This window comes from Peromyscus leucopus, chromosome 4 (genome assembly GCF_004664715.2).
Source record: "Peromyscus leucopus breed LL Stock chromosome 4, UCI_PerLeu_2.1, whole genome shotgun sequence".
NCBI classification, from domain to species: domain Eukaryota; kingdom Metazoa; phylum Chordata; class Mammalia; order Rodentia; family Cricetidae; genus Peromyscus; species Peromyscus leucopus.
Window position 1 is genome coordinate 131,231,211 of NC_051066.1, and position 11,212 is coordinate 131,242,422.

An 11,212-nucleotide genomic window follows, 5' to 3' on the forward strand; every position below is an offset into this window, starting at 1 on the left:
ATTTAAGTTGCGAGGCAGGCTGCCAGCCGTCTCCTGTCTTTTATCATGGGAGCCTGTGGGACAGTTGCTGATCTAAGGCCTTAGTACGATTTTTTTCCTTCCGTGAGAGCTGAGATGGAAGTGCTCCAAACTGAGGGAAGGAGAGAAAGTGATTTGATCTTGGGTGGATTAGGTGTTTATAAATGGATGAGGAATTGTCTCCACCCTTGGGTTTTAGGCGCGATGGTCAGGGCTCATCTTGCTCACCTTTGTCTCCATTGCAGAGGACGTCCAGCAATGCTTATTAATGAACAAGTCAGACAAAACATCGCAAAGACTGACTGTGAAAGTGGTGGCGCCAGTAGAGAGGCCCCCCAAAAGAGACCAGTGTGGGCTGGGCTAGTTAGGAAGGGGTCTGTGGGAAGGGGAAGAGGTCTCATGGGAGGATTGCACTGTTTGGATAGAAATGGATTAAATATGGAAAGACAGCGGGGCGGTGGTGGCGCACGCCTTTAATCCCAGCACTCGGGAGGCAGAGCCAGGCGGATCTCTGTGAGTTCGAGGCCAGCCTGGGCTACCAAGTGAGCTCCAGGAAAGGCGCAAAGCTACACAGAGAAACCCTGTCTCGAAAAATCAAAAAAAAAAAAAAATATGGAAAGACTTCCAAACCACTTAAACTCAATAGGCCTCATTTCCTCACCAAAGCAACACAAGGGTGTGGTGGTATGTTGGTTGTTTTTTTTATTTTTTTATTTTTTGGTTTTTCGAGGTATGTTGGTTTTTTATTTTATTTTATTTTTAATTATTTTTTAGATAGAGTCTCTCCACATAGCCCTGGCTGTCCTGGAACTCATGCTTTCTGAGTGCTGGGCTGCAAGGCGTGTACCACCATGCCTGGCAGTAAAGAAAGTAAGCTTACATCGTAGGCAAAGGAAAACTGAGGGAGGGGTTGTCGCAGAATGAGGCAAACAAGGTGACTTTTTCCTTTCTGCCTGCATCTTTCCCTTACTAACCATGGAGCCATTCCACTAGATTGGACCATTTTTCCGACAGAGTTCTGGAGTTCAGAGGGTTGCTGACATTCTAGTCTTCAGTGTAGTGCATTCTGGTCATCCCACCTCACAGCAGACATTTTCTAGGAAATGTCAGTGAGAACATGGGAATCATCCAACTGCTTCCCTGGGCATGTGCTATAATTAACTGGGAAATCTTGGAATGCTCTGGAATCTTTTAATCCTCCTCTTCTGTTGGTCTTTCTCTCCTGTTTTAATTGGTTGCTTTGTGTTTAAGATGGGACTTCATGTAGCCCAAGCTGCCCTCAAATCAGCTATGTAGTTTAGGATGACCTGCTCCACCTTTCTCCTCCACCTCCCCAGTGGCAGGATTACAGGCAGGCACCACAATGCCCAGCTCAAGCTTCTTCCCAGGCAGAGTCGTCCTTTGCCTCACTGGGCTCCCCCAGGTTCAGAAGCTGTTCATGGGCCTCAGGCCACACCAGATGCCACCAGCTCCATTCACTCCCCAGCAGCACCACTGAGGGCATTTCATTGGCCCATGTTACTGACAAAGCCCCGAGGCTCCCAGAAGGCAGATAACTCAGCTTAAAATCACCGAGCCTAGGAGGGGCAGTTAGATCTGAAACCAGCCCTTGGATCCTCTGGTCCTCTTTCTACTGTGCCCTGGGTGTCCAGAAACAGGAGCCAGAACAGGAGCCAAGCACTGATCTCCCAAAGATAGGAGCAAGTTCATGGACTTGACCTGACTGAGGCAAAGCCACCACACAACCCAGAAGAGCACTTCCAAGTCTGGGGACACAAGTGACAAATCGCCTCCCTGCTAGGTGCCCACCCAGACACACGTGAGCAAGCCTGCATGGCATTTGCTCCCCTCCCCCTCAGCAGGGTTTGGCCAGGGCTACAGCATCCCGACAACCTATTTAAACCAACTTGCAGGAACTGGCATCAGAGTACCACTTCTCACCAGGCTGAGTCCTTGAGCCTCTGCAGCCTCTGAAGAGGGAGTCATTAGCTGAAACATTCAGGAGCCGGGGGTCCCAGAAGGTATGTACAAAATTCCATCCAGATGTTGAGTTTGATTTTGTACTTTTCCTCCTTCTTCTTCTTTTCCTCCCTAATCATACTCAAAGAGTGAACAAGTTGTTTTCATGTTATCAAGCAATGTAGGAGAAGAACTCTGACTCCTTCTTTCCTGGGCAGGTCTGCACTAAATAAATGAACAAGACACTTCCAGTGTCTGTTAGCAGGGACAAGTATCAGAATTCACAATTAGTGCTTTATACGGTCGGCAGAATTAGCAGGTAGTGGACTGTTTGCAAACACTTCAGTAAAATCCAATCAGCAATGGGCAATCCTCGCTATAATTTACAGCTTCCAGAATGGTTTACCTGTGCTGTGGTGAGCCTGGCTGTTTTGAAATCCTTCTAGAAAACTACTTTTGCACAAATAGGTCAAAGACTAAAGCGTGCATGTTACTTTATTAGAAAGGGAGAGACTGTGAATGAAATTTTCTGGTGGCATCTGAGCATCCAGAATGCCTGGCAGCTTTCTCGTCCCGGGTGGGTAGCAGTTGGTCGGTAGACAGCTCCCAAAACTCTTCTCCTGCAGCCCAGCTCTCCTGGGGTTAACTTGCTGTGGGGCTAGAATGAGGAAAAACAGATCTCTCTAGGCTGCAGCTCACAGCCCACACCTGAGCTCCTGCTCCCTGGAAGAGAGACCTGAGGAAAAGCAGCTTAGCTGTGGCTGCACCAACAGGGTCTTCTGGCCAGTGGCCGCTCCTGACTGCAAGCTGTGGGCAGGACCAGGAATCAGTGACACTGGGAACGGGCTGCTCAGCGAAGAAGGGATCTTACCTCCAGTCTCAAAAGATGGCATTTTCCGTTTTCTCATCTGAATTGGTGAGTTTCAAAATTGTAGTTCTTAGACCGTGTGAGCAAAGCAGAGTCTTGCCTGTTTACCAGTTAAACACACAAGGAGACAAAGACTGTGGAGTTGTTTTGTGGAACCCTTTTGACTATTCATGGCTTCTTTCAACCATGTTTTTTGGTACTTTTAAATTTGGTGGAACTCTTCAGTGGAAATTAGGTTGTAAAAGAAAACAAAACCGACCCAGCCACTGCACGTTGGGGGCCTTGCATTTTGACCCAGCCCACAGAACGACTTGGAAGAATCTCTGCAGACCTCCAGAGATCCTTGCATTCTATATGAAGGACCATAGATCTGAAAACTCCGTCTTAATTTCAATATTCTTCTTTTCGTCTGGAATTATCCTCATTGACTATAGAGAGCGGTTACTGATGAATCCCGGGACAGGCTCCGTCTAGTGAAAGGTGAGAACATCTGGAAGAAGAAATTTCTTTCTCTCAGCGAGTATTTTAATTAATACTATATCTATGCTATAGTTACATAGCTTATAGGAGGCATAATTATTTCCTTTTTCTTGTCAAATCCTCTCAACCTTCCTCAGTATTTAATTTAGTTTCCTTTCTTTGCTTCTCCTGTAGAAAACTTTCCCCCGATTTAGGTATTAAGATGGTTTTGCCCTGGTGCATTCTGCTTACTGGAATTCCAGAATCACACTTTCCGGTGTTATTGGGCACAAACTATCCCAGAATGTGTCGGCACTTAAATCATTGTGAAGGCAGCAGGCCACTGAGCACATCTTGTAGACAGGTAGCCCAAACAGCACCAGACAGAGAAGGCTGGGGGTCTGAACCCCTGCCTGTCCGTGGCAGAAGACAGCCCTGCTGAGATCCACGGGGAAAGGGGATCCCTAAAGAAGGTTCGGCCAGGTGGCAGAGCCAGCAACAAGGACCACCAGAAGAGCAAACCTGGGCGGGGAGGGAGCCACCCACACCTGGAGGCCTGACACCAGGAATTCCACAGCCTCAAACTGCTCTGTGAAAATGAAGGAAAAGAGTGAGACCCGCGCTGAAGGGAGAGTGTGTCTGTGTGTCATCCCCTAAAGACACGGGATCCCACTCGTGGGGGCACTAGCGCGGATGGCTTTGCTTTGGGCACAATCTGGAGCAGGACAGCCCATGCAAAGGCAATTACCTGGAAATGGGGGCCATTATAGCCTTTTGATTTGGCCTCTCCAATATCCTGTCAGGCAGATGAAGAAAAGAGTCTTAACTCAGAAGAAGTAAATTGCTGGATGAAGTATTTGGTTTCAGCCCCGTTCAGGCTGAGGCTTTCCAAAGCAGACTTTTGTGTGTTCAGGAATCCAAACACTGGACAGTATGGCTTTAGAGCCTTGCAGAGTCAGATATAAGGAAACACACAGCCAAATGGAGACAATTGGTTTTAATAGGCTGTCACTCTGTCCAGTGGGGAGACACTCATTTTGTGTCAGGGCTTTGAAAGGGGCTCTTTCAGGGTCCGCGAGACAGTCTGGAGGAAACTCTATGTTGCTCACACGGCGACTGTTTCTCTCTTTCAAGCGCTGATGCCTGTGGTAAGCATTCGGGCATCAGGCAACCTTGCCAGAGGTTACAGTCAGACTCGGAAGCAGAGGAGCCAAGTGTTCAGACCCGACATGAGTGGTTGAGATCCAGAGCCAGGGTGCTAAGCAAACAGGAGAAAAGTCCCATAGAAGAGAACGGGAGCTAGGAACCTGCCAGCTCAGCTGTCTGCCACAGGGGTTCTGGGCCATGTGGCACCCTTGATTGAGTCAAGAGGGCTGAACTCTGGAGGAAGGTGTGCATGGAGCAAGACTGCCAGTTGAGAGGAACTGCTTCCTGTTGGGCGAGGAAGATTTAGTCAGATTTGGGGAAATCAGAAAGCTGTGCAGCCTGAGTCTGCATCCATTCTGAGTACCGGTGTAGCTGGCTCCAGCGGCCATGTGTGGAGCCCTTGGAGGGCTGCTGTGTGCTCACAGGCAGCCAGCTTGAGGGAACAGCAGAGGGATGGGCACTGGGACAGGGGAAGGGCGCCATCCACTCCTTGACCGGCTTCAGCAGAGGTCAGAAGCATCCTGTTGGAAATTGCTGGGTGGGGAGCAAGCTGCTCAGTTTTAACCCGCGCTGCGCCCCCCCCCCCAACGTTGTTCTTACAGAATTTCTTCCTCTCCTTTATGGGTATTTTTTAGGAAGTATCAGTTTGGCAGGAAAGTCCTAAATAAGTCATGTTCTCATTCACTCTTTGGATCTTGTTGAGCATGTGTCAGGATGCCGGGTCTAACACTCCGTGTGTTTAAAAAGAGTTTTGCTTTGTCTCTCTGTCTTCTATTGCCTGGGAGGCTTTTCTGTACTCTTTGACCTGCTCAGGCTTCCCTCTTTGTCTGCATCGACTGGTAAAATAAAAGTGAGCTGCTTCTGCTGGCAAGGACTCCTGTAGGTCAGATGAAAGCAGACGTAGAGGAGAGGAACACCTTCCCACGCTGTCGGTCATGACAGTTGGCTATTTTACAAATCACCTAATTTATAAAGCCATCCCCCCAAACTCCTAAATGTTCTGGGCATATTTAGACTGTCTTTTTGTTTTTATTTTGAGAAATGGTGTCATTTGGCCAGGAAAACCCATGGCCCTGAATTATTGATCCCCCAGACTTCTGCTGATTGTAGGGATTAAAGTGTGCAATCCTCATTTGGCTACATTTTAAGTAAAAAAAAAAAAAATCATTGAGAAAAAACACAGAGAATGTTCAGCTTAATTTTCACTGTGCCTACTCCCAGAAAAACAGGACCTCTATCTAGAAACAAGAAATGACAAGAACAGAGAACCCATCTCCTCCAAGACCCACCTCCTCCTAAGCATAGCCACAACCCGGAGTCCGAACACCACACATTAAGTTTTGTATGTTTGGGATCCGTGTGTGTGTGCATGCACGTGTGCCCATATTTATGAATGGCTTCATGTGCTTTTTGCAACATATCAGCCTACCTTATTTTGTGCTTTATATATTGGAAAGTTCCACTCAATTTTCCATCCATATTGGAAACCCACATTTTTGTCAATACATCCCACTAAAATGTGGCATCTATGTGGAACCATTGTCTGGGAGGATCACATGATTATTGCACATAGAAGACATTCCTTCTCATTCATAATTTCTGACCTTCAGTACTCTTAATTCAAGGTGATTTCTTCTATTTCAGTACTGTTTATTAATCCATTTATTTGGGGTATGGGTCTTGAGCTTAGGGATCATACATGCTAAGCACTCTGCCTTGCATGTCTTAATACTTCAGAATCAGGCTTTTTTTTTTCCCATGATAATTTTTTCTCAGCTCATGCATCATATTTTTCTAAAAAATTCTGGAGTACTTATGCAGATGAACGGAATAAAGGAATATGTTCCTCTGCCACCCTCCTACCCTCAGAAGGGGGGTTCATTCTTTCAACCAACAGCATTTCCCGGGTGCCTTCTCTGTGGTGGCCTCTATCCAGACCATGGGAACATGGTGTTTTATTAATGTAGCTCAGGCTGGTGCCAAACTCTCAACAGTCCTTCTGCTTTACCTTCCTGAACATGAGGACTACAGGGTTGCTCACTTTCCTCAGCTTACAATGCAGTCTTAAGAAAGAAAACACTGGAGTAGACTGGTGAGATTTGGTTGTACTCTAATAAAATTTGCCTGAAGATCAGAGGACAGAGCCAGCCACTAGATTAGACATAGAGGTCAGGCAGTGGTGGCACACACCTTTAGCCCTAGCACTCGGTAGGCAGAGATTCATCTGTTTCTCTGTGAGTTCAAGGCCACACTGGGCTACATGAGATTGATCCAGTCCAGGAGAGAAACAGAGCCAGGCAGTGGTGGCGCACACCTTTAACCCCAGGATTTGGGAAGCACACACGCCATTAATCCCAGCACTAGAAAGGCTGAGGTAGGAAGTGAAATGACTGGGGAGAGAAAGGCGTATAAGGTGTGAGGAAACAGGAACTAGAGAGCCTTTCAGCGGAGGACTCAGAGGTATTCAGTCTGAGGATTCGTGGAGATCGGTTGAGGATTCAGTAGTGGTGAGAAGTTTCTGCAGCGGCTTGTTCCTTTGTCTCTGTGCTCTTTCAGCTGTTACCCAATATCAGGCTTGGGTTTTATTATAAGACCATTTAGGATTTGTGCAACAGTAGACTCGGTTAGAAAAGCACTTGCCACACAAGCAAGCATGCACATGAAAGTGTCAGTGTCGGCGAAGAGAAGACAGGAGGGATCTCTGGGACTGGCCGGCCAGTCTAGCTGAATCAGTGAGCTTCAGGCTCAGTGAGAGACCTTATCTCAAAAAATAAGGTGGAGAGTGATTGAAGAAGACACCTGACATCCACCTATGGCATACACACACACATGCACACACACATGTGCATGCACACTTGTATAACATGCACACAACTTGCACACGTGTGCACGCACAGAAACATACACATACACACAAAAAGAAAGAAAGCATTGAAAATGGAATGTGTAAATACATATGTAACTCACGTACAAAATTCTCAAAGAAAGTGAAAATTTAAATTAAAAAGAGAAAAATTGAAGAGCCGAGCCGACAACACAGGATAAAAAATTTAACAGATAGCGGGCGGTGCTAAAGTGGAAATAAACAGGATAACATCCACGGTTAACTGGAAAGGACTTACTTTGGAGGGGGCAGGAAAACTCCACGAGGGGATGGGTGGGAATAGGAACCAGCTGAGTTTGCCAAAAGCCGAGGAAATCATGTTCCCCGCTGAGGAAACAGCAAGCCTCAGGGCGGGCATGAGATGGAAAGACCAGTGTGGCTCTAAGTCCACAAGGAGGACAGAATGAGTTATCCCGGGAAAGACAGATGGAGGCCAGATCACACAGGCCCTTAGAAGCCGTGGTGAAGAGTTCGGACCTTAGCAATAAAAACCATAGGGTTTTCAACAGTGTTCCCATGTGTTCAATCCTCCCCCCAGCCACCCCTTTTGCTTTTAAGCGTGGAGATAGAGTTGACAGGCAGGGGCTAATGTAGATGGTATGTATAGAGCATGATGAGTTCTGACAGCGGCCCTGCCAGGCAGGTTTCCAAAATGACTAAAGTTTATGTTGTTATTCTGAGACAGGTTCTCATCTTGTTGCTCAGGCTGGCCTGAAATTTCTGAGCTCAAGGGATCCTGGTCTCCAGGTAACCAGCACAACAGGCTCCTACTATTACCTCTGGCTGCAAAACATTTTTATAGCCCCGCCAGCAAATATTTAAGAATTCTCTTGCCAAATATGTTGGCACATGCCAAGGCTCGAGAGACTGGGGTGAGAGTAAGATTTTGAGGCAAGCCTAAGCTACACAACAAGACTCTGCCTCAAAACAAAACAAAAGAAAAAGCAAGCAAGCAAGTAAGCAAAAACCCGAAAATTCTCACAAACATTTGGTAATAAGAGATTTGGGGGTTGGAAGTTTTTTGTTTTTTTGTTTTTTATTCTACACGGATGCAAACGATATCCCACTTGGCTTGGGTTCTTTGCTGCATAATGTTTATTGGTCATTCATGTATCTTCCCTTACTGTCCCTATCCCAAGGTTTAGTATTTAAAGAAAATTGTGCGGATGCATATACATCGATGGTGTGTGTGTGTGTGTGTGTGTGTGTGTGTGTGTGTGTGTGTGTGTGTCAGCGTGGGCACACATGCATGCCGTGGTACACATGTGGAGGTGAGAAGACAGCTTTCGTGAGTCAGTTCTCCCCTCCCCCCTTTCCGTGGCTCCTGGGATCAGATCTTTTAATGTGTACAGCCAAGTGCAGTTGAACCCTCTCACTGGCCCTTCTTGTTCGAGAAGACAGGATCTTACTGTGTCCCCTGGGGTGGGCTCAAGCTCCTCGGTGGCGGCGTAAGCCCTTCTCCCACTTCAGCCTTCTGGGTACCTAGGACTACAGAACACACCATCACACCCACTGGACTTTTAGAAATTGTGCCTGTTTGTCCTATTATTGAGTGGGTGTTATTTGTATATAGAGGTTTTTATTTCATCAGACATGTGTATTGTAAATATTTTCTCCAGGGTATACTTTGTATATTTATAACAGTGTCTTTTGAATATGAGAACAAAAAAGAAATAAGCAAATACCCTTGTAGTTACAGATAATTTAAAAATTATTGGAAAAGTAAATGCACGGCGCTTGATGAGTTGACCTTTTTATCATGCAGTACCTCTGTTTCTGTCAGTTCCTTTGCTCTGGAATCTGCTTTGGCTGCTATTAATACAAACATTGTTTTGTTTTGTTTGACTAGTGTTTTTATGCTATATAACTTTAGCCTAGCTACAACATTCTATTTGAGGTTTTTTTTTTTCTTTATTATACCTAGTATGTAGTTGGTTCATTTAAAAAAAATTCTCCTGGGTCTTATAGAAATGGCTCAGCACTTAAGAGCACTTGCTGCTCTTGCAGAGGACCTGGGTTCAATTCCCAGTACCCACATCGATGGTTCAAAACCATCCGTAACTCCAGTTCCAGAGAATCTGATGCATATATACATATGTGTGGGCAAAAACATACATAAAATAAAACAAACTTTGGAAGATTCCATTCTGACAATTTTGCACTTAGTGGTGTTTGGTATAATAATGTATGCTAGAATTGAGGTCTGTGGCTTTATTATTTTTTCGTATTGACTTTTGTTTTTATTTCAGTTTCCTATGTACTGAATTATCATCTTGGACAGTTTTTCATGAGTGCTGAGGGATTATCACATACACATTTAAAATTGTAGTTTATGTACAGCCAGTGTTTTATCAGCTCAAGGGGGGAACACCATTATATGTTTTTGTCTTTTACTTACCACAGTTATACTGTAATTTTTTTCTACACTTACACATAGAAAACCCCATCAGACAAAATTATAGCCTTTGCTTTTAACCCTCAAGCATTTTAGATGTTTTTAAATTACATTTATTTATTTTGGGGAGGAGACACATGTACCACAGCCCAGCAGAGGACAGCTTGCAGGAGTAGCTTCTCCTCTTCCACCTGTGGGGGCCAGGACTTGAACTCAGGTCCTCAGGTTTGGCAGCAAGCACCTTTTCCTGCTGAGCCATCCTGCCAACCATCAAACAGTGGGAAAACTCAGAGAGAAAGAACAATCCAGTGTATTTTCCTAGGTAGTTCCCATTCTGTCGCCTCCTCCCTCCTCAGGTCCTCAATCCTTCTGGCATCATTTCCTCTCACTCTGAAGAACTCCTCCTTCAGCTCTGTTCCAGAGCAAGTCCCTCAACAGTGTGTTCTCCAAGTCTCCTTCCACCTGAGAAAACCCTTACTTCATGCTCATTTACCCTGGCTCTCTTCACTGCACACAGAATTCTGGGACAGCATCTGTTTACCGTGCTAAAAATGTTGTTTCGCTTCTTTTCAGTGTCTGTGGTTGTGGGTGAGAGATACACAGCCATTAAATCACCGTTGTGCCTCGGGAACGTGTCGTTTTTGTGTCGTCCAATTTATTATTTTTTTTTCCATTTAAAAAATTTATCTTACTGTATGCTTCAGGTGTGTCTCTGTGTGTGTGTGTGTGTGTGTGTGTGTGTGTGTGTGTGTGTGTGTGTGTGTGTTTCTGAGTGTAGTAAGTGTGAGTGTGTGTTGTGTGTGTCATAAAGTGAGGCTGGGGAAATGGCTCAGGAGTTTAGAGAACACACTTCTTTTCCAGAGGCCCAGAGTTCGGCTCCCAGAACCCACACCAGGGGTTTACAACTTCCTGTAACTCCAGCTCCGAGGGACTGATCCAGTGTCTCTGGCATCCTTGGGCACCCATACTTGCATCCACATACCAGTGTGTGTGCACAGTTAAAAATAAAATAAGTATTAAAAATGTTTTTTAAAGTATCAGTTTCCTTTCAAACACTGCTGCATGTCCAACCCACTAATGTCAATGTGTGGTTTCAATTATTACTCCTTTCAAATAGTTTCTGACTATTTTTGGATCTGTGGGTTGTAAGGGACAGGTGTGTTTATTTTCAAGACAGTTGGAGAATATAACTTCTCATTGTGGGTTTAATTTAATACTGTTGTGACTATATTGTACTCTGTATTATTTCAATCTTTTATAATGTATTAAGATTTTTTTTTATGGCCAAGCATATGGCTTATATTAATGAGTAGTCCAGATATATTTGAAAAGAATGTATACTTTTCAGTTTGGGGTGGAGACGCAATAAGCCGCAGGCAAGCCCATTTGGTTTACATTGTGCTATTCACAATTTCCTAGCTGATTCTGTGACTCTCCAGCCATCCACCTCCAGGAGAAAGGCGCGGACACTCGAGCAGCAGCT

General features: G+C 45.3%; 1 protein-coding gene across 2 annotated transcripts in view; it reads left to right on the forward strand.

Moving 5' to 3' along the window:
* The first annotated feature begins 1,921 nt into the window (after nt 1-1,921).
* LOC114706533 (agouti signaling protein) overlaps nt 1,922-11,212 on the forward strand; it is an 86,394-nt gene continuing 77,103 nt past the window's right edge. The window contains exon 1 of one of the 2 annotated variants that reach the window (XM_028888944.2): nt 1,922-2,039. The gene's annotated coding sequence lies outside the window, so the exon portion shown is untranslated. Of the gene's footprint in view, nt 2,040-3,020; nt 3,326-11,212 lie in introns of those variants that run through there. The other variant, XM_037205338.1, reaches the window with a different exon arrangement.